Genomic DNA, 21,363 nt, shown 5'->3' on the forward strand with positions numbered 1-21,363 from the left:
GGCGAGGAAAATATCGGGAAGTTCCCAGTTACGATGGGTGGTTGGGGGCCGAGCGATGCGCATTTCTCTCATACCATACACGCGTGGGTGCGAGGCATTGGGCTCTAACTGAACCCGAGCGAGGCATCGCCTAACTGAACCTGAGCGATTGCACTGTAGGCTACGCGTAACTGAACCCAAGCGATCGAGTGATTCCTTCGCTACTGCTGCTAACTGAAGCCCATCGATGCTGCCTCTGGATGAACAGTGAGCATTGCTAGGGGGTTGGATGAACAGTGAGTGTTGCTGGGGGGTTTGGATGAACAGTTCCCGGTGGGGGTGGATGAACAGGACCCCATGGTGTTGCCTCTGGATGAACAGGACCCCGATCGATCGAGCCGACTAGGGCTGGATGAACAGGACCCCGTGGAGGGCTGGATGAACAGGATGACCCCGTGGAGGGCTAGTTGAACAGTAGCCGGTGGAGGGCTGGATGAACAGTAGCCCGTGGAGGGGTGGTTGAACAGGAGCCCGTGGAGAGGGCTGGTTGAACAGTAGCCGGTGGAGTAGTGCACGGTGGAGGCTGGATGAACAGGAGCCTGTGGATGAATAATCGTAGGTGGAGGCTGGAGGAGGTCGACGGTGGATGAACAGTAGCCCGTGGAGGCTGGAGGAGGTCGATGGTGGAGATGAACAGTATCGTGTGGAGTCCCGTTTTGTGGTACGCCACACCCCTCCTGATGAACAGAACCACCGTTTCGACCGTAGCGCTCCAACACAAGTTCGTTTCATTCGTTTTGCGGTACGCCACACCCCTCCTAATCAATAGGACCCCAATAGAAGTCCGTTTCCTTTGTTTTGCGGTATGCCAAACCCCTCCCAATGAACAGGATCGCATTTTGACTGTGGCCGGTCGAACACAAGGCCGTTTCCTCCATTGTGCGTATGCTAGGCCTTGTTTCCATCGGTTGTTCCGTCTAAGCCCTCCCGATGAACACGACGACGCATTCCGTTCTGACCCAGCCGGTTGGTTCCCCATGAACATGACGATGACGCAGTTTCTCCATTCCGACCCCGCCCGTATGTACGTACGTGGCCATATTTACTTTCTTGCACCCTGGCCGTTGTGCGTATGTGTATATGCTACGGGCGCGCCTCTACTATGACACGTGCGTGCCTCTACATCGACCAGTATGTACATACACGTTCGTGACCAGAATGACAACACTACATATGCTTCGACCAGGTGGGTCCTGACTGTCAGGCACTTCCTTGCTTGCGAAGATGTAGCTAGTCGGTCCCAGCAGTCAGGGGGGACGAATCATTTTTTTGCCCGGACGCACTTACTTGCGTGCGAAGATGTAGCTGATGGGTCCCAGCAGTCAGGGGGAAACGTTTTTTTTCGCGAAATATGGTGGCCCGTCTGTTGGGTCCCTGCTGTCAGGTGGAGGAATCATTATTTTGCTCGTAATAAGGAGGCACTTCCTTGCGGCTGCCGTGGACCCAGCTGTCAGCCTCTCCACATACAGTACTCTTCCGATGGAAATAGTTCCTTGACCATGTTGACCACGCCACGCCGAGAGCACCAGGGTGGTGGACGACGGCGAGGCCTAGGAAGGGGACGATGCGGAGTCGGGGAAGACGAGGCAGTGGAAGCCCACGCGGAGAGGAGTACGAGGGTTCACTGGTTCGGCTGCGGTGTGAGGCTGCTGTCGCCGCAGAATAACAGGGGGTGTGGGTGAATAGAGGGATGGTCTGGCTAGCGGTGGGAGTAGTAGGGGGCGGTGAGGCCTCCACGGCATCACGGCCGGCCACGGGAGGTAGGAGCACGCGGCACGACCGGTGCTGCTTTTGGCGGCTAGAGCAAGAAGACCAGAGGTTGAAGAAGCAGTACGGCCATTGGATGGACATCGTACGGTCACTGCAGCTAGAATCATTTATATTGACTAAGTTGACAAAGCCCTTGGTATGCGTCAACTTAGTAGGCCCACAGGTCAGCCTCCGAAACGGTGCGCCCCAGATGTCAGGGGGAAGAATCATTTTTTGGGCGGCTGATGCAAGAATATCCAAGATTGAAGAAGAAGTATGACATCCGTTGGATGGACATCCAACGGCCACAGCTGCTAGAACCGTGTGTTGTTGACAAAGCCTTGCATACGCGTCAACTTAGTTTTTTAGGGGACGCGTCAACTTAGAAGGCCCACAAGTGTGTGGCAGAGAACATATAGCCCAGTTGTGATTTGTAAGAATGTACAACCCATTTTTTAATTCTAATGGAATTTACTACAGCCCATTTACAGTTTGTTAAAAGTACATCCCATTTTCTAGCTAGGACAACGATTAATAATTTCAACCAACCGCTCAAAACAGAATTCAAAAAAATTCCCACATTTTGATGGGATCCAAAATATTTTTATCCAAAATTTCTAGTCAGATTATATATAATTTTGAAATAAAGTTGTATTGCGTTAAAATCCAACGAAATATTTAGCGCGCAACAAGTAATGAAATTAAAATTTTCAAATTCCAATAATAATATATTTTTTAAACTAATTACGCATTTGGTGCATTTTTTTATAGTTACTGCCGAGTTATTATAATTACATCCCATTTATTGTTTCTTAAAGTCCATTTTCTTGTTAAGCCAAATGCATACCTCCTAGGAAAGTTTGCAGCCCAGCGGGGCGGAGAATAACAAGTTGACCCAGATATTGTGTACAACTGTCGGCCTAGTTGCATTGCTGATGTTGAAAAAAAGGCCCATGTAGTACAATACAACCTAACATGGCTACTCAGCCCACATTCAGTGACGCCGGAAAGGCCCAAACAAGGCTTCTGTACAACTTTTTGAAGTCACTGAGATCAATTAATAACTTAAGAAAAAAGTTAGATTATAGTGGAACCTAATTAAAATCTGTCACGAGCAAAGAAATAATTCAACGGGTCCCACTTGTGCATGTAAATACAACTTTCAGCCATATGCGTTGTTGATCCTCAGTAAAAACTTATATAGTTGACACAATCATATAGAACATCATAGCACACTGAACTGGCATACAAAAATTTCATGCAGGCGGCACAATCAGGATGGAAGCAGTGGATCGCTACGGGTAGGGCTATGTTGAAACCAACGAACTCGTACATAATGGTTGTTCGTCTTTATCAATGATGGGGGAATATCTTGAATGTTGTGCAAAGAAAACAGACAAACAACACAATAAGTTCTGCTAGCACATTAAATTGACGTATAGCCCTTTCGAAAAAAAGTTCAGGTACAAAATTAGAACATGTCACAATCAAATGTACTAGCACATCAGTGCTTCAGACCCATAGCTCAGATTTAAGTAGTATCTAACAAAATTCAGTTGTTACCTCAAATTAGAGCACATCCAGGCAGCCACCCCTGCCTCTTCTCCCAAAGAAGCAGCGGCCTCCGCCGCACGATGGAGTAGGCCCTGTGCCATCCATCGTTCCGAGCAACACGAGGAAAGTCTGACGTTGACTCCTGTAATGGACGTCGTCGACGGACCCTGGCACTAGCAGCGGCGGCAAGACTTCGATTGATGGATTGACCACTTCTTCGACATGCACGAACACTCGATACAGGTACATCCCTAAAGTGGTCCGCGGTGGCCTGGGTGGCAAAGAATAGTACAACCCCGGTTCCTGCACCGGTATCTCAACACCAATCACCTTCAGTATGGTGGGCGTCTTCTTCATCCATTCGATAACCGTCAGAGCCCAGCTGTCTGGAGGAACAAAAATACTTACGAGCTCACCTCCAAGGTCGTTGATAAGCTCTTTCATGGACTCGTTGTTCCAAGCACGTCGAGGCATGCCGTTGAAGGTAAGCTTTGTTTAAAACTCAACCTCAGAGGGCACCGAGCCCCATCGTGGGTACCACCCATCAAAGATCACTAGCGCGCCATCGCAGAACAAACGCCGAGAAGATTCAAACACACGACTGTAGTCGAATGTTGTCCGGAACCTAACGAAGAAATCAGCCAGTGGCGGACAGACTCCGACGAGCAAGTCACTTATTTGGATGTCGTGCGCTATGCCAATATCTTTAACAAGGTCGTCCGGCGAGATGGGAGGCTGGTCACTGTTGATGGTTACCATTAGCACTTTGCCACCAAACTGGCTGTCAAGTGTCGCCATGCCACTGTTGAGCGACAACACGCAGCGACCGAAGGCAGGACGGACCTCAGGATCTCCGGCTCGGAGATCCGCCTTGACCGGCGACATGATAGTGCACTTGAGTACAGGGAGTACAAGAGGGGGATTTGGGGGAACTGGAGTAGGAATGGAGATTCAAGAGGTGGGGGAGGGGCGAGAGATTGGGGATGAAAAGGTAGCATGAATTTCAAACATGCGCCAATATGCTCTCCGCGCGCAAGCGCACGAAAACACTGGTGGCGCCCACATGTCGGCCTAAGAGTCCTTGTTCTTTCTTTTTTGGACGGAGTGGTCTTTTTTTAGGATCTTTTGAGAGCCCGACCTGAGAGTCCTAATTGACCTGTTTGGCATTGCGTTACTACTCGGCCCATATTCAACGACACCTCATTGGCCCAAACAAGTGTACATCATCGAAAAGACACTGAGCTCAAATTATATAACTTGAAAAAAGGAGATATACTCTAAACACTGGAGAATGATGATGCCCTCATTTAGCCCACTAGTAGTTCAAGACAATAAAGAGTTTGAAACAACGATATATACAACATTCAAACACTGACTAGTGACTACTACTGACATAAACAACAAGACATGATAGTTCATAAGAAGTCTTACTACACCACCAAAACGCACCCATCTGCAATGCTCAGACCTCGTGATCTAGACGAGAATGACATTCTAAACAGAGGCAACTATTACATAGTAAGATGGACATAGACGAGGATGACCAAATGACAAGGAATATGCATAACTAAAGAAAGAACTACCCATCCAGAACAAGCAGCAAAGACAACAAAGTCATTCGAAGAGATGATCCAACACCATCACAATTTGCAGCCCCGCTTCAGTGACCAGTGATCCAGAGACACCAGTACTCCACCCTTTTGATGCAACAGCCCAATTACCTATCAACCTGAAGGCTTGAACCACATCACCGCCTATCGTAATTGAGACATCCAAAGATCAAAGTTAATCCGGATGCCTTTGTCATTCTCACCTTCTTTTGGCTGCAGGCTGTATCATTGACAATCATGGGAGTTTGCTCCCAAATTCCTAGGGCTCGCCGTGTAGACACAATTTTCCATAGCAAACAGAGCCTCTCTGCCATGAAGGTCCTTGCCAACGGTGATCTCCTGGTTATTCGGACAATTGAGTCTAAGAAACAAAGTGGGTGAACCAAGGCTGTTTACCCGCCTCCAACTAAAAAATCCTAAAGGCCCCAACAAGCTGGTATCCTGCTCATAGACATAACAACCACTGTCCGGATACTCACCTATTTCACGGTGCTTGTATACAGTGGGGTTTTTGCAATATAAATTTTCTGACTCATGTGTCCGAATGATCATCAGTCTTTTGCCATCATCCGATCGAGCGAGGAACCAGTTGTGCTTCCCTGTTTTTGGCAAAGGTGGTGTGATTACAAAGGGCAGTAACTGTAGGGACACTGCATCCTATCAAAAAGGACAGGCATTGTTAATGTAAGATCAACATTCTTCAGAGTATGAATAGGATAATGCAAGAAATAGCCTTGATATGTCCCTGTTTGAACTGGGAGGAAAATACAGGGAAATGTATACTGGGGTCAAAAATATAGAAGTGCCATGCATGGTTATACTCATGTTATCTCACAATTTATTCTTCACAGGAAACTACCATGTCATGCATGTTATGTAATCATGTTATGTCGTCACAAACAAATTCTTCAAGGTAACTAAAAGACCATGCATTGTTATATACTTGTGTTCTGTGGGCAAATTTTTTGTGAGGATATTATTCTAGCCATTGATTGCTGAAGGGCGAATATAGGTATGGACACATGGTAAGCATTGCAGGATTTCACTACTTCCAAATATAGAGTTCTCCATATGCACATTTACTTCCCTAATGTATGGTTATATGAAACCAACAGTGTGGTGCATGTTTCTACATCTTGAAAATGAGGAAACTAACATGGTCATTGTATCAGCTTTGACGATGATCCACTGCGAGCTGAGTTGTCTCCAGCTAAAGAAGGTGCCAGCGTAAAGATAGGCGAGTCCGCGGTCGAACAAGGCAATTAACTTGAAGTCTGCGTAATTCACATGTCGTGTGGGCACTTGGCAGATTACAAGCTTCTACAAAACAAGGTCCGTCCAACAGACGTGGTAATCTAGATGACTTGGACCACGATGGTAAAACTCTATATAATCCAATGGACAAAGGATAATCTCATGGGAGGTCTGGAAGTTCACGAGCACCAACTTTTTACCATCTTCTCTGAAGGCAGCCATCCAGCGGGAGTTCATGCTGACCCAGTACATACCTGCCAAGAAGTTTCGGGCGATGGTGATCGGATCAAAGTCGAGGGAAATGATGTACGACGACCCACTACATACCTGCAAAGAAGTTTCGGATAATGGAGATCAGATTGAAGTCGAGGGGCATCATGTACGCCTCCATATCATGGTGAGCCAATCTCGCAAGACCAGATTGCAGCAAGCATGGTGTCTTGAAAAGCTTAGGCCTCGCGTCAACGATGGCCGTGTGCATGTCCCTTGAGCATGCAGCCAGCCGCAGGGTGCTCAACATATACATACACGGACAACAGAGGTCGAGGATGTCACTGGGGAGATTGCTCCAATCGCGGCTCATATGGATGCTGCGCGATTCGCGTTTGGCCATGGTTGAGTTTGGAAGGTGGGGGTTTTGGGGGGTTTGATTTATGGGGGAGAAGGTTGTCGGTGCTGGAGCGGCTAGCGAGGGAATAGTGGTACTGGGGGAGGCGACCGAGGCGACGGTACACGGGGGCACAGTGAGATGGATACGGACATGGAGATGGAGTGGTGCTATGGGAGGGGAGAGGGAGATGAGGCAAGGCATGTTAATGTGTTGTACAGCAGCGGTGACAGACTGTATAGTGCACAGGGTGAGGCTGACTTTGGTAACCCAAACACGCCACCTGGACTAGTGTCAGGCGCTGGGTGTTGTCACTTCACTGTGAGGACTGGATGAATAGTATTTTGACCATCAAGTGTACCATAGTTGTACTACTACTACTACTACTACTACTACTACTACTACTACTACTACTACTACTACTACTACTAGTAGTAGTAGTAGTAGTAGTAGTAGTAGTAGTAGTAGGAACATGAGTACTCCAATACTATATAGCGGAAATAGGTCTCCCGTGCTAGCATGCCTATTCACTTGATCCTCCAAGTATCATCCATATTGCGAGCAGAACCAAATTCTCGTGCATGCGGAAGCGCGAAGACGGGCCTTTTATTTTTTGATGACGATAACCGTGTGTTCCTTAACCAGAGAATGTTGTGTCTCTCACGCACGCGCCAACATCCATCTGAACCAGCTACAACACATTTTTTTATCTGTTTGCATAGGTCCCACCTATTAGGAAGGATGGGCACGTACACGAACAGGTACGACTCCTCAGTCTACCCGCATAGCCTTTTCGTTTAGTCTACCTAGGCATCTAATCAACTGCCTGCACGCCACTTCTCCCATTTACTTCTCCATCGGGAACCGATTTTCCTCGGCTTCTTCACCTCCCCTTCGTCTTCATTTGCATCCAAACCCCACTGTGTTCACATTGTTTTAACCTCTTCACATACTCCTGGAGTAATTCCGAAGCCCCTTTAAATAATCATCTACTTTAGTTAGACTAGCCATCTAATCCTAATTCTCCAAACCATAGCCCTCTGTTCCAGTGGTTCCAAATGGCGAAAGAGATCGAGATGCAGGTTTTTAGCGTCCAACATGTCCTCGTCGAAGGCTCGTTGAGCATAGTTGCCACCGTCATCGTCCACCCAAGGGTTGTTCGGAAGTGTATCAACAATGTATCCAACTCCCTCGAAAAGGTAGAGATAAGGGTCATCGGCCGCGACGCGGAGTACACGGAGCGTGCCACTGGGAAGATCCAATGCGCCGCCGTCCTTCAGCTGTGCCTTGAAGATGATGTTTTGGTGTACCACATCATACACGCACCCTCCATACCAGGTGAGCTTCACGATTTCTTGTCTCGGGAGGACATATACTTCTGTGGGGCAGCCATCGAAGGGGACAAACAAAAGATGGAGCCGTACAACCTTGATTTGAAAAGCATCGTTGACCTACAAACCAGAATCAAAATTCCTGTAGAAGATTGTGATAAACAGACACCATCCCCTATTTGACGTAGCAAATTTTGTGCCTGGTACAAATCTTTAGAAGGGTGATGAGACACTGGCATTAAGGTCGTCTGGATGGGAGAATTATCCCTTGACGTATGAGCGGATAAAATATGCTGCCCTCAATGCCCGTGTGAGTTTCGAGATAGTTGCAAGGTCCAAAGAGCTTGTTGCGAAGCTGTCTCCCACATAAAATGAGATCAAGAAGAAGAAGAAGAAGAAGAAGAAGAAGAACAAGAAGAACAAGAAGAAGAAGAAGAAGAAGAAGAAGAAGAAGAAGAAGAAGAAGAAGAATAAAAGGCTGCACCAGCAGCAGGGCATAATGGATGGATGAACTATTTCCTCTCTTGTAAAAAAAATATTCCCTCTCGGTGTATATTGATATAGATGGACTATTTTAATGTTGTGCATGTCTTTGGAACAAGTAGTAGCATGGGTCCGCTTCACTATAAGGAACTATTTATCCGCCTAGCTTTCTCTACTGCTCCTTCCAGTGATCGGTAGGCAATGCATGTGTCCGTAGACATGACAACTTGTCCATGGAAGTTCAACTACGGCGACCATCATGTTTCATCCACTGCCACTCACGATTCCCACGATGCTGCTCCAACCCACGGCACCATGTCCCCCGACATGCGCTTCACCCCTCTCGGCCGCATCGCCCCTCTGCCTTTGTGTGCATGACATGTGGGCCACCTTAAATGCGGCGAGCATCAAGTTTCTACCACAGCCACACTCGATTCCCACGATGCCGCTCGAACCCATGACACCACATGTCCCCCGACCTGCGGCTCACCCCTCTCGGCCCCACTGCCCCTCTGCCTTTGGGAGCATTACATGTGGACCGGCCACCTATCGGGTCCACATGTTATTGACTCAAAGGCAGGTTTAGTAAGGCGCTGAGGCTCAGTCCCAAGGGCCCTGAGAGGGAAATGTAACTCCTGCGCCAGGCCTTGTGGTGCTACCGCTGCACGAAGTTGTGCCAAACTCGAGATTTGTTTCTTTACTATACATGCACGCAACGATTTAATGGACATTGTAATCTCAACATGTGATGGGGAGCTCTAAATTTGAATTTGAAACTTATAAAACGGAAAGATTCAAAACAAATAAACTGGGAGAGAGGGAGTATATCGTAGGATGTGTCCCGTACGAAACAAGTCCCCTAGTTTGTCACCGCGATGATGCGGTTAGAAAGGAGCACAACATCTTCGTACTCGTATGGCAACAAATCGGCCGCAGACAACATGGTCCACCTTTGACCGCCATGTGCAAGGTTCATGCTATTTTCTTCAATCTCACCGTGGTTCCATCGTACCAATTCATGTGGTGGCCCATTGCATGGCTGATCCCAATGTTGGACAAAGGTTCTACGAGAATGGTGTCAGCATTGTAAATGTTGTGCAAATTGATGTTGGTACCCTCCCGTACATATGAAAGCCAGTCTCCACTCGCACCGAGCCTAACCTGTGAAACAGTGGGCAGGGGGAGAATTAGGAAATGGACACGAAAGTAGTCTTTAGAATGCATTTACTACGTGATCAAACTCATCTTGCCTGCTCATCGGAGGAAATCGGAGTGCCCCTCAACGTCGGCATCTCAAGGGGCATCAACTTGCAACTACGGCCATGCCGCGCTGGAGAGACCCCCAAGGAAACATCCTCGTGCATTCCATGGAACATCAAGATGCATTTGTATGAGTAGTTTATCTTGTGGGAGAAAAGGATGAACGAGGGAAGGCCTCTAGTGATAGAGATAGAGACTACTACTACCAATGTGTTGGCCCGTGCGTTGCAATGGATCCAAAGTACTAGTAGAATAATACTTGTTCACGTGCTTGAAAAATAAACACTCTAGTTTTGATATACATGTGTTAGCAGACATGACATCATGTCCATGGAAGTTGAAGCACGACGATCATCATGTTTCTTGTTTCTACCACTGCCACACCCACACGCGACTCCCACGACGCCACTCCAACCCACAGCACGATGTCCCCTGATGTGGACATGGATCCTCTGATGTGGCTATCACTGCCTTACCCTGCCTTTCCTTCATTGACAGGTGGGACCCACGCTAATTGGGGGGACCCACATGTCAGTGACAAAATGGTAGGATTGTTCACGTCAGGGGATTCTCATCCCCCCGACGTGCGCCTCATCCCTCTCGGCCCCACCGCTCCTCTGCCTTTGTGTGCATGACATGTGGGCCAGCTGAACTACGACGACCATCAACTTCACCCGATTGGACGTGGTTTTTCCTGCTCCGCTGCTGTGCTCCGATCCACACTACCGCACCATCGAATTTTCATCCAACAGCTGTGACACATTTTGTCCCGGGCATCAATCCTCAGTTGGAGTACTTCTGTACTACAGGTAGTACCCGCCTGTGTGGCCATCTATGCCTCGTAACGCCCCGACGCCCAGCTATGTCACCCTCGCCACGGCCACGCCACCACCGTCCGATTCATATCGAACGAGTGAGTTGCGAACCACGCCACCACCATGAGAATGACATTTGGGCCAGCAACATTTAAGGTCTGAATGTCATTGACTCATAGGCCGGTGTAGTAAGCCACTGAAGTTCGGTCCCGTGGGCCCCGAGAGGGGAATGTAACTCCTGCGGCAGGCCTTTGTGGTGCTCCCGCAGTACAAGCTCGTGCCAAACCTGGAATTTGTTTCTTACTACTACCAACTAGTAAGGTACACGTGCATTACACGCATGAGATTCTGGTGGTTTGTGCATTATGCTTACCATGGAGTCTTCTAGATTATACATGTGGCAGAATCAGGTGGAATGATATCCAACAGCCAGTAGTGCTCGGATTTGCCATCTTTGTACTGTGGGATTGGCTTCATCCAACGACCAACTTCCAAAGTTATTCACACACTATATAGGGTTATAGATGTTTGGTTTGCAGCCTAAGGTTGCCACGCCTAAGCTTAGGCGTGCCACAATATCTTTGGCATGTGTTTGGTTTTTGCTACACTTGTGGCTTTCCACACTTTTCTAGCTACATGGTCCACATGTCATAGACTCAACTTCTTGCCAAATCTTTCCACACTTATGGTGGCCATTTTGTTAGCCCCATTTTTTGTGGCAAACACACTTTTCCTAAGCTTAGTTGTGGCAAAGTTAGTCATGAACCAAACAGACCCTAAGTTCAACCATGGAGTCTTCTAGATTCTACATGTGGCAGAATCTGGTGGAATGTAGATGATATCCAACGGCCAGTAGTGCTCGGATTTGCCATCTTTGTACCGTCGGATTGGCTTCATCCGATGACCAACTTTCAAAGTTATTCACACATATATAGGGGGTATATATATATAGATGTGTCGACCCGTTGCAATGGATCCAAAGTATATCTATTTAGTGGAGTGCACTCTAAACACATTATCTATTTATTTTTCTCTAAACTTCTGTAGCCATGCAACCAAGCGACATAAGTTTCATGGGTGCCCCCACATCATATTATACATACTACATTTACTGAAAAAAGATAAATCACCCAAAACAAGATCTTCCTATTTTTTGTTCCTACGATGTTATGCCGTGCACGTACCTACTAGTTGTATAGTGGTAGTACTAGTTGTATAGTACAACCTTGGTACTAGTAGGAGTAGTAGTACTGAATGCTCCTACTCTATCAACAAGCCCCATCTGACACCAAATTTCTTGGCTTCCTTGCTACAGCTAGATCTTCCCCTCGTTTGTGTTTTCAGACCCGGTGGCGGGTGGGGTGCTGTTTGCCAATAGTCGGTTTGCTCAACGGTGGTCCCACATGAAAGTGAAAATGCTAGGCAACATGCCTTCCCTAAGCTATGTGTCATGCCAGACGGGCTGTGGAGTACTCCCGATTCCCGGGCGTGTGGGGGTGCGACGCGAACGCGGTAGGCCTTTTCCTTTTACTAGCAATGTGCCCGTGCGTTGCAATAGATCCAAAGTAGTAGAATAGTAGTTCTTGTTCACAAACTTGAAAGAAATCACTCTTGTTTTGATATATTCCTAATATATTACTTTTCACTCAAAATATACTTCTCAGGCTGTTTTGATGAGGTGAGGGAGGGATGTGGTTGCTTTCAAGATAATAAGGTTCTTCAAATTGGAGCAAAGAAGTGGGCTATTGTTGCAAAAAAGCCACAACTTACCTCACAGCCGTGAGATGCAGATCTAATGGTCCGAAACGACGGATGGTAGACACACCACCATCACCAACTGAGTCTTTCATAGGAGTAGGAGTAGAGAAACATGTATAAATTGTAACATTTGGTCCTGCTCCTTGGCACAATCGATAGATAGAAATAACGATTGGAAACGCTAGGGCGGGGCTATTTCTGCCAGATAAGCAGGGTACGTAGTAGCTAGGTTGGCGCATCGTCGGTTTGGTCACATGCGGTCTGACATGTTCTAGTGTTTCTAGCAAGATGCACGCGTGTTGCATGAAGTTGATGGAAAAGGTAAGCACAACTTATAAATTGACAGATGGAGTACTAGTTACAGTGATGCATATAATTAAGAAAAGAGATCGCACATGTCGGTATTGACTGGAACGAGAATGCAACAACACAATAAGAATTAAGGCCACGATGATACAATTGTAGTGGTGGTTACAGAAGGCAAGAAGAAAGATGCATCCATCAACGTACGACCTCCTCCTCCTCAACTTAGTGCGTCAGGCCATCGACCGACTACTAAGGAGTGGCGGCTTTTGTGGCGAGGTCGAGGTGCTTCTCAGCAAAGGCATCCAAGGCTTCCAGCCGGTTGAGGAAGGCCAACGTCGTAGCATCCTCACTGGCCTTGTAGATACCTATGTACACGATTTTCTCGTACACGTGGATGTGTAGGTCAATGAATTCTTGCAGGGCGAGGCGCCTCGCAGCGAGCGCGACCTCCAGGTGGACATTCTTCATGGCGTCAACGGGCAGTCGCAGGGCCACCAGTGCTTGAAAGAGGTTCCCGCCATGGAGGACGATTAGGGTGGCAGGCAATGAGGAGCCCGGGAGCATGTGCTGGAGGAGTACGGCGATGTCGTCCATGAGCTTCTTGAGGACAGTGAACTTGTTGGTGGTGGGAACGATCATCTGGTCCAACTGAGAGTCGTAGTTGGCGTCAACGGCGGCCATCCACCAGCCGGTCTCTAACACTGTATGGAGACGATCCTTGGCGCCATGCCGCAGGCCGGCGTCATGGACCATCTGGCATAGCCGCTGGCCGCTCGCGCGCATCACCGCCATGGGTCTGGAGTGAGCTCTTTTGTGCTTAGTGTAGGTGCTTAGGCAAATGCTTAGGTGCGTACGATGTGGTAGATGCATTGGAATGGAGGGGCGCCTTTATATGAGGGCAAACTGCGTTGCATTCACATCGTGCAACCTCTTTTCCCGGTCCTCCTCCCATTACTTCCCTCGTGCATTAATTGAAGAAGGATGCATTGGCCGTTCAACGTTTTGGGAACCGCTACTCCCTCCCTCGTCTGCATTAAAGCCCTATTGGGAACTGCGCCGCCCGCCGTCAAATCGAATAGTACTGCGCCACCCGCTACACGCCCGGCTGAACACGCCTCCTCGCCTCCATCAAACCCCTCCGTTAAACCCACATGCAAACCGAGAAACCTACTCCGGCCACACGTCCATTCATGAGCGGGCCGGAATTAAATGCAACACCAGCCGAGCTCCTCCCATCCGCCCTCAGTTTGAACAAGGCCAGACGCCGGCCAAGCTCCTACGGTCCGCCCTCTATATACACGAGGCCAGACAGACAGCGAGCAAGAATCGCACCCCTCTGCCGCTCCCCCATCTCCTCCTTCAGCATTTTCTCCACTCTTCTGATGGCTTCCGAGGAGCCGTTCTCCAGCATATTACCCGGCTGGGTGGCCCGCCGAGCCCTTCGGATACGGGCAAGGCCACTCGGTGCTTCACCAACCTCACTTGGCCCGACGGAGCCAGTTGCCGCCCCAAGCAGGCGTGTGGTTTAGCAACTCGCCGCTCCAGTTCAGCTCGATGAGGAGTGGCGAGTTGCTCCACGCCGGCACGACAGCGAGCATGCCGACACGGGCGTCGTTGCTGCCGCGTCGTACCACGCCACCATTGTCTGCGGTGGCCGCGCCTCCCGTGTTTGTGGGCGCGCCTCCCGTGCCTGCGGTAGTGCCCTGCAGGCAGAGACAGAAGCCAGGTGCATGGAGAGCGATGAGTTGGTGGCCAGCTTCTCCGTGTCCACCGCCATCATCGAGGAGAAGTAGAACATGGGAGGCTGCCGCCACTTGGGTCCCATGAAGGCCACCGCCGAGGCGACGACTGCGTATTCAGGTGGTTTCTTTGCTGCTTCGTCTCTTCCGAGGACCTTCATCAACCCCGCAAGTGTCTGCCGAACATGAGGAAGACAAAGGGATCCGCGGGCGGCCATTTAGATTATGTACTCCCTCTCCAGCTGGTGGGAAATATTTGTTCTAAGAATGGATAAATTGTATGTATCTATAACTAAAATAAGTCTAGATACATCCATTTCTAGGACAAGTATTTTCGGACGGAGGGAGTATTAGTTATACCAAGAGAGCCGGATTAGCACCGCTTAGTTCATGTAAATGTAATGAAATCCATCATGTTCATGTAAATACATCCATTTTAATATGAAATCCTTCATGCTTATGTGAAATAAGTCCGTGTTTGCACATCTGGTTGGTTAGAGTTGTGAAAATGTATGTCACTGGCGTTTGATGTCATCCTCCGTGGAAGGAAGCGGGAGGAAATTAGCCGGCTGCCGTTGGAGATGCTCTTATGCTGGAAATAATAGAGTGACATCCAATCCATTTGAGTTAATTGCGTGTATGATTGTCCCTCTATAAAAAGTTAATTGCATGTACAGTGTACACGTGACTTGCAGGGTGGCTACAGCTTCGTACAGAAAGTTAAAAAGAAACAAGTCCATCCTTAATCTTGTATTCTAAGTACTCTGTGGGTTCCACTGTTAGTACAGTAGAGAAATAAGAATATATTAAATAAGTAATATATAATATAAAAATCTAAAGTTGAAGACAGAATTCGAACTCATGTCATCGCGTTGCGAGCATCCGGCGCTAACCAGTCCATCACATTTTTGTTGTAGACCATGCTAGAGATATATCTCCATGTCTACTCTTATACTCCATCTGTTCCTAAATATTTGTCTTTTTGAGATTTCAAATGGACTACCACATACAGATGTGTATGTAGACATATTTTAGAGTGTAGATTCACTCATTTTGCTCCGTATGTAGTCACTTGTTGAAGTCTCTAAAAAGACAAATAGTATTTAGGAACGGAGGGAGTAGAAAAAAGAGTTGGTGATGATGGTGTGCGTGCCATCCTGCAATATAGGCCGTCGAATTTATATCTAACGGATAGGAAGGAAACTATGGCAATTTTGCAAAAATATACCCACACCCCTCTCCATGTTCACAAATAAGGCCTTCCCTCATTCATACTTTTCTCTCACAAGATAAACTACTCATACAAATGCATCTTGATGTTCCGTGCAACGCACAAGCATCTAGCTAGTTTCTTTTAAAATAGTTACTGTGATAATTGGGTTGAAGTGATATATTTTATGTCTGCCCCGAATGATTTCAGATTCACTAGTAGTAACAAAGAAAAGGTTGCCTTGTTAATTAACAGAAAATAGGGTGAAAACTATCACATGAGGCCGGTAAAAATGATGCACACTAGGTTTAGCGTCATTGTCACTACAGATGTGCACGCGCGAGAAGTCTACATATCGAGGGGGCTACTGAACGAGGCACAGAGACACAATGTTTGAGAGAGAAACCAATTTACAGATTACGATCAGATCGAGTTTTCACCCTTCTGCTGTCATTGTTGGGGTGGGGGGGAGGGGGAGGGAGAGAAAGACGCATCGAGAGTGTGCGAGGTAGGCACAGAGGCACAACTAGCGAGTGTGTGTGTGTTTGAAAGAGGAGTAGATAGATTACTATCAAGATAGAGGTGCCACCCTACTCCTTCGGTGTCGGGTAGTGCGTGTGTGTGTTTGAGAGAGAAGCCAGTCGACAGATTAGTATCAAATTGATGTGTCATCCTACTCCTTCGGTGTTGGGAAGTGCGTGTGTGTGGGTGTGTGTGTGTGGGTGTGGGTGTGGGTGTGTGTGCGGGCAGTGACACTTACATATCTCTACTCTTATAAAAAACAGAGTTGGTGATGATGGTGTTCCTGCCATCCTACAATATAGGCCATCTGATTTATATCCGACGGATAGGAAGGAAACTATGGCAATTTTGCAAAAAGATACCCACACCCCTCTCCACATTTGCAAATAAGGCATTCCCTCGTTCATCCTTTTCTCCCACAAGATAAACTACTCATACAAATGCATCTTGATGTTCCGTGCAACGTATGGGCATGTTGCTAGTAGGGAGAAGGAGTTTGTGTGACACATATCTAGCTATATTAAGGGATAGGTAGATAGCATGTGTGCGAGGCATACTTAAAGCATCACGAAGATAAACAAACGATGTGCATGCAAGTGCCGAAAAAAATGAAGCGATAAACAATGTGTACGTGCATGCGCCCCCGCGCGCGCGGCGCGCGCGTGTGTGTTTGTGTGTGTGTGTGTGTGTGAGAGAGAGAGAGAGAGAGAGAAAGAGAGAGAGAGAGAAATCTCAAAACAAAAGGTGCTCTGCTAGAATCCCATTGTATGTATTCATATGGTTTCGGAACTCGAGTTAACCTTAGGCATATGTGTGAGAGACATAATTATACTTTGAGACATTAGTGGATGTGGGTGGGCGGAATTAAAGGGGCAGGCGTGTTCGACAGAGAGAGCGTGTGTTTTTCTATGTGAGAGACTTGTAGGACGGGGTAGAAAGACGAATTCTAACCTTGACGGAGGGAGAGAAATACACTAAGTGTGCGTGTGTGATTCCAATGCCCACTGGGAAATGAGATATGTATGCGTGTGAGAGAGATTGCACAATTCATTCACGTTTCACTATCTAGGGATCGTGGACGTGCATCGCTTGAACATAAATCAATATCTACTTCGTATCGTGGCCAAAGGTACAATATCGATTCAACACTATAAAGATTGGACACTCACTTATCACGCTGTTTTCTATTTAAGTAAACATTTTCAGTTGTGCATGCCAAGTTACAGTGATGTTTCTTCAAACAACCAATGTAGCTATCATGTACATGCACCATTGTTACTCTTGCATTCAAGTTCATTAGTCTTGGATGATTTAAGGTTCTATTATGAAGTAATATATGTAATATTCATATATGAATTCAACGGGTACGCAATTTATGAAATGGAGGCTATGTAATCATATGAGGTAACACTTTTAAGTAGCGGGCTACAATATCCATTTCTTTTTGTGCGCCTCTACACTAACACGTCAATGCATTATGTTTAAAGTAAATAACCAATGGCACTAAATTATCTATTTACACAAGAAATACATAGGCTGGGCGTTTGATCCCTTTTTTGTGAATGCGCCTCTACACCCGTACGATTGGCCGCGCCCGTGTGATCGTCCAAGTTATCGGCGCACCATCCCGAGTTATTGTCTTTTTTTCTGGGGTGGACTTCACACCAGTTATTAACTGCTATGTGTGCCCCGTGTACACAGTCTCGCATGACCTTCCCGGTAGCATGGTCCAAAATTAGTTGAACTGGATACGAATGATCCCGCGGGCGGCAAAATCTCCCGCCTCCTTCTAAAATTTCCGCCACATAGTCTTTAGCATGCGAAATTCCCCTTTTGTCCTTGGTGCATGAAGACCAACAGTTACAATACCGCCCTCATCTACATAATAGGTCGGTGATGCTTTGGTAACTTCCGGTTCCCCCCACTACATGGCACCCCCATTTCCTCTCCCCCTCCCACAAAAACGACTAACTCCACAGCACCAGAGCATCCACCGGCGTACATCACGTCGTCCATACTTCATCGGCCTTTCTCCCCTCCCCTATCAAAACCCTATACTGCTCATCCACCGGCGTACCAGAGCCCATTCACTGCTAGCGGCGTCCACCTCGCCAGATCTGCTTCTGCGGCTGCATCTGCCCCTCCCACCTCCCCTAGAAACAAGTAGACTGCTCATCCAGCACTGTACCACAGCCCATTCAGTGCCGGCCTTGTCCACGGCACCGGATCTGCTTCGTTGATACTCTTGTCAACTACAGTGCATCTGTAGCGGCTCAGTCGTACTCCCCACCGGAGACGCTTCGTCCACACCCCCAGGAGCCGCCCCACCAATGCCCCCGTCGACGACCCCTGATCCTCTTCGCTGACACCTTCCTCCACCCTACCGGAGCCGCTTCGCCGACACCATCGTCAACCCTACCGGAGTAGCTTTGCCTATACCATTCTCAACCCTACCGGGGCCGCTTTGCCAACTCACAAGTCGACAGCCTCAGATCCGCTTCCTCGCACCCTCATCCAACCTACCGGAGTAGCTTCTGATGCCCCATCCACGGCCGCAGATCCGCATCATCGACACCATCCTTAAACCAACCACCGGAGCAGCTTCACCTACGGCCTCGTCCACGGCCACATATTCGCTTCGCCCACACCATAGTCCACCCTACCGGAACCGCTCCACAAACACGCTACTCGACGGTTCTAGATCTCCTTACCGGACCTCGATAGCCAGTGCAGAAACATCACCCTTGACGTTTCTAACCTGATTGCCACCATCTGGCAAGATGCCAAGCACCCGCCACGGCCTAGGTACTTGTCACCTTTAAACCCGTCCAGCATCACCTGCCCGATGTACTTCAAATATACTAACAGGTCGCTGTTACCTGTTATGCAGCTGGCAAAAACTACAAGGACGATGTTTCTTCTGGAGCTAAGAGCTTGGCCAACCAAGTTCCTGGACTTAGGCATTGCTATGATCTTGTAAGTGCGTCTCTCTCTCTTGTATTGTTTGCAGGACCTTGAGAAGAGGTGTCTAGAGGGGGGGTGATTAGACACTTCGTACCAAAGTTGCAGTTTTTAAGTTTCCTTAAGTTTAAGTGGAGATTAGGCACAAGTTTAACATTCACAATACGTATCAAGCAAGCATGCAAGAGTATATGAGCAGCGGAAAGTAAAGCATGCAACTTGCAAGAATGTAAAGGGAAGGGTTTTGGAGGATTCAAACGCAATTGGAGACACAAATGTTTTTGGCGTGGTTCCGATAGGTGGTGCTATCGTACATCCACGTTGATGGAGACTTCAACCCACGAAGGGTAACGGTTGCGCAAGTCCACGGAGGGCTCCACCCACGAAGGGTCCATGAAGAAGCAACCTTGTCTATCCCACCATGGCCATCGCCCACGAAGGACTTGCCTCACTAGCGGTAGATCTTCACGAAGTAGGCGATCTCCTTGCCCTTACAAACTCCTTGGTTCAACTCCACAATCTTGTCGGAGGCTCCCAAGTGACACCTAGCCAATCTAGGAGACACCACTCTCCAAGAAGTAACAAATGGTGCGTTGATGATGAACTCCTTGCTCTTGTGCTTCAAATGATAGTCTCCCCAACACTCAACTCTCTCTCATAGGTTTGGATCTGGTGGAAAGAAGATTTGAGTGGAAAGCAACTTGGGGAAGGCTAGAGATCAAGATTCATATGGTAGGAATGGAATATCTTGGCCTCAACACATGAGTAGGTAGTTCTCTCTCAGAAAATGTATGCTGGAAGTGTAGGTTCAGTCTGATGGCTCTCTCCACGAATGAAGAGGAGGTGGAGGGGTATATATAGCCTCCACACAAAATCTAACCGTTACACACAATCTACCAAACTCGGTGGGACCGAATCGTTAAACTCGGTCAGACCGATTTAGCAAATAATGTGACCGTTAGGGTTTTCGGTGGGACCGAAATGCAACTCGGTGAGACCGATATGGTTAGGGTTAGGGCATAACGCAATCTCGTTAAGACCGATTACACAAACTCGGTGAGACCGATTGTGGTAATAAGCTTTCCAGAGAGTTGGTCAGGCAAACTCGGTTGGACCGATTACTCAAACTCGGTGGGACCGATTTTGGTAATAAGTTAACCAGAGAGTTTGCATTGTAATCTCGGTAGTACCGATTGCTCAAACTCGGTGAGACTGATTTTGGTAATGGACATACACAGAGAGATTACAATCCCATCTCGGTGAGACCGAGATCCCTATTGGTGAGACCGATTTGCTTAGGGTTTGTGGCAGTGGCTAAGACATCTGAAATCGGTGGCGCCGGATAGAAAGAATCGGTGTGACCGATTTTGGCTTTAGGTTTAGGTCATTTGTGGATGTGGGAAAGTAGTTGAGGGTTTTGGAGCATATCACTAAGCACTGTGGAGCAAGAAACTCATTAAGCAACACCTCATCCCTTCTTGATAGTATTGGCTTTTCCTATAGACTCAATGTGATCTTGGATCACTAAAATGTAAAATGAAGAGTCTTGAGCTTGAAGCTTGAGCCAATCCTTTGTCCTTAGCATCTTGAAGGAGTTCCCACATCCTTTAGTCCATGCCACTCCATTGTTGAACTTATCTGAAACATACTAGATAAAAGTGTTAGTCCAACAAGAGATATGTTGACATTAATTACCAAAACCACCTAGGGAGCACTTGTGCTTTCAATCTCCCCCTTTTTGGTAATTGATGACAACATACATCAAAGCTTTAGATAAAGATATAAAGAATAGCAAGTAAAGCTTTGGAAAGACATGTAACAAACATAGGCTCCCCCTACATGTATGCACTCATGTAAATATGGAATATAGAAGCATGTGAGAGCATAACCATGATAGAGCAGGCAATGTGTTACATGTATCTTGGTCATATGCATCAGAGCAAAGAATATTAAAGAAAATACCTTCATGCTCATGAGTCCTTCTTGCAAACAGTATGTACATCAGCAAGAATTCCTCATACACATGATTGTGATGCATATACTTACCTTGTAGTCTTGAGTTGGCTTAGGATAGAATGAACCTGCGTAAACAAGGTTAGATAACACAGATACATCTACTAGCCAGAGCAAGCAGAAGAAACCACAAGAATACCAAGACTGGGATG

This window comes from Triticum aestivum, chromosome 6B (assembly GCF_018294505.1).
Source record: "Triticum aestivum cultivar Chinese Spring chromosome 6B, IWGSC CS RefSeq v2.1, whole genome shotgun sequence".
Classification (NCBI taxonomy): Eukaryota; Viridiplantae; Streptophyta; class Magnoliopsida; order Poales; family Poaceae; genus Triticum; species Triticum aestivum.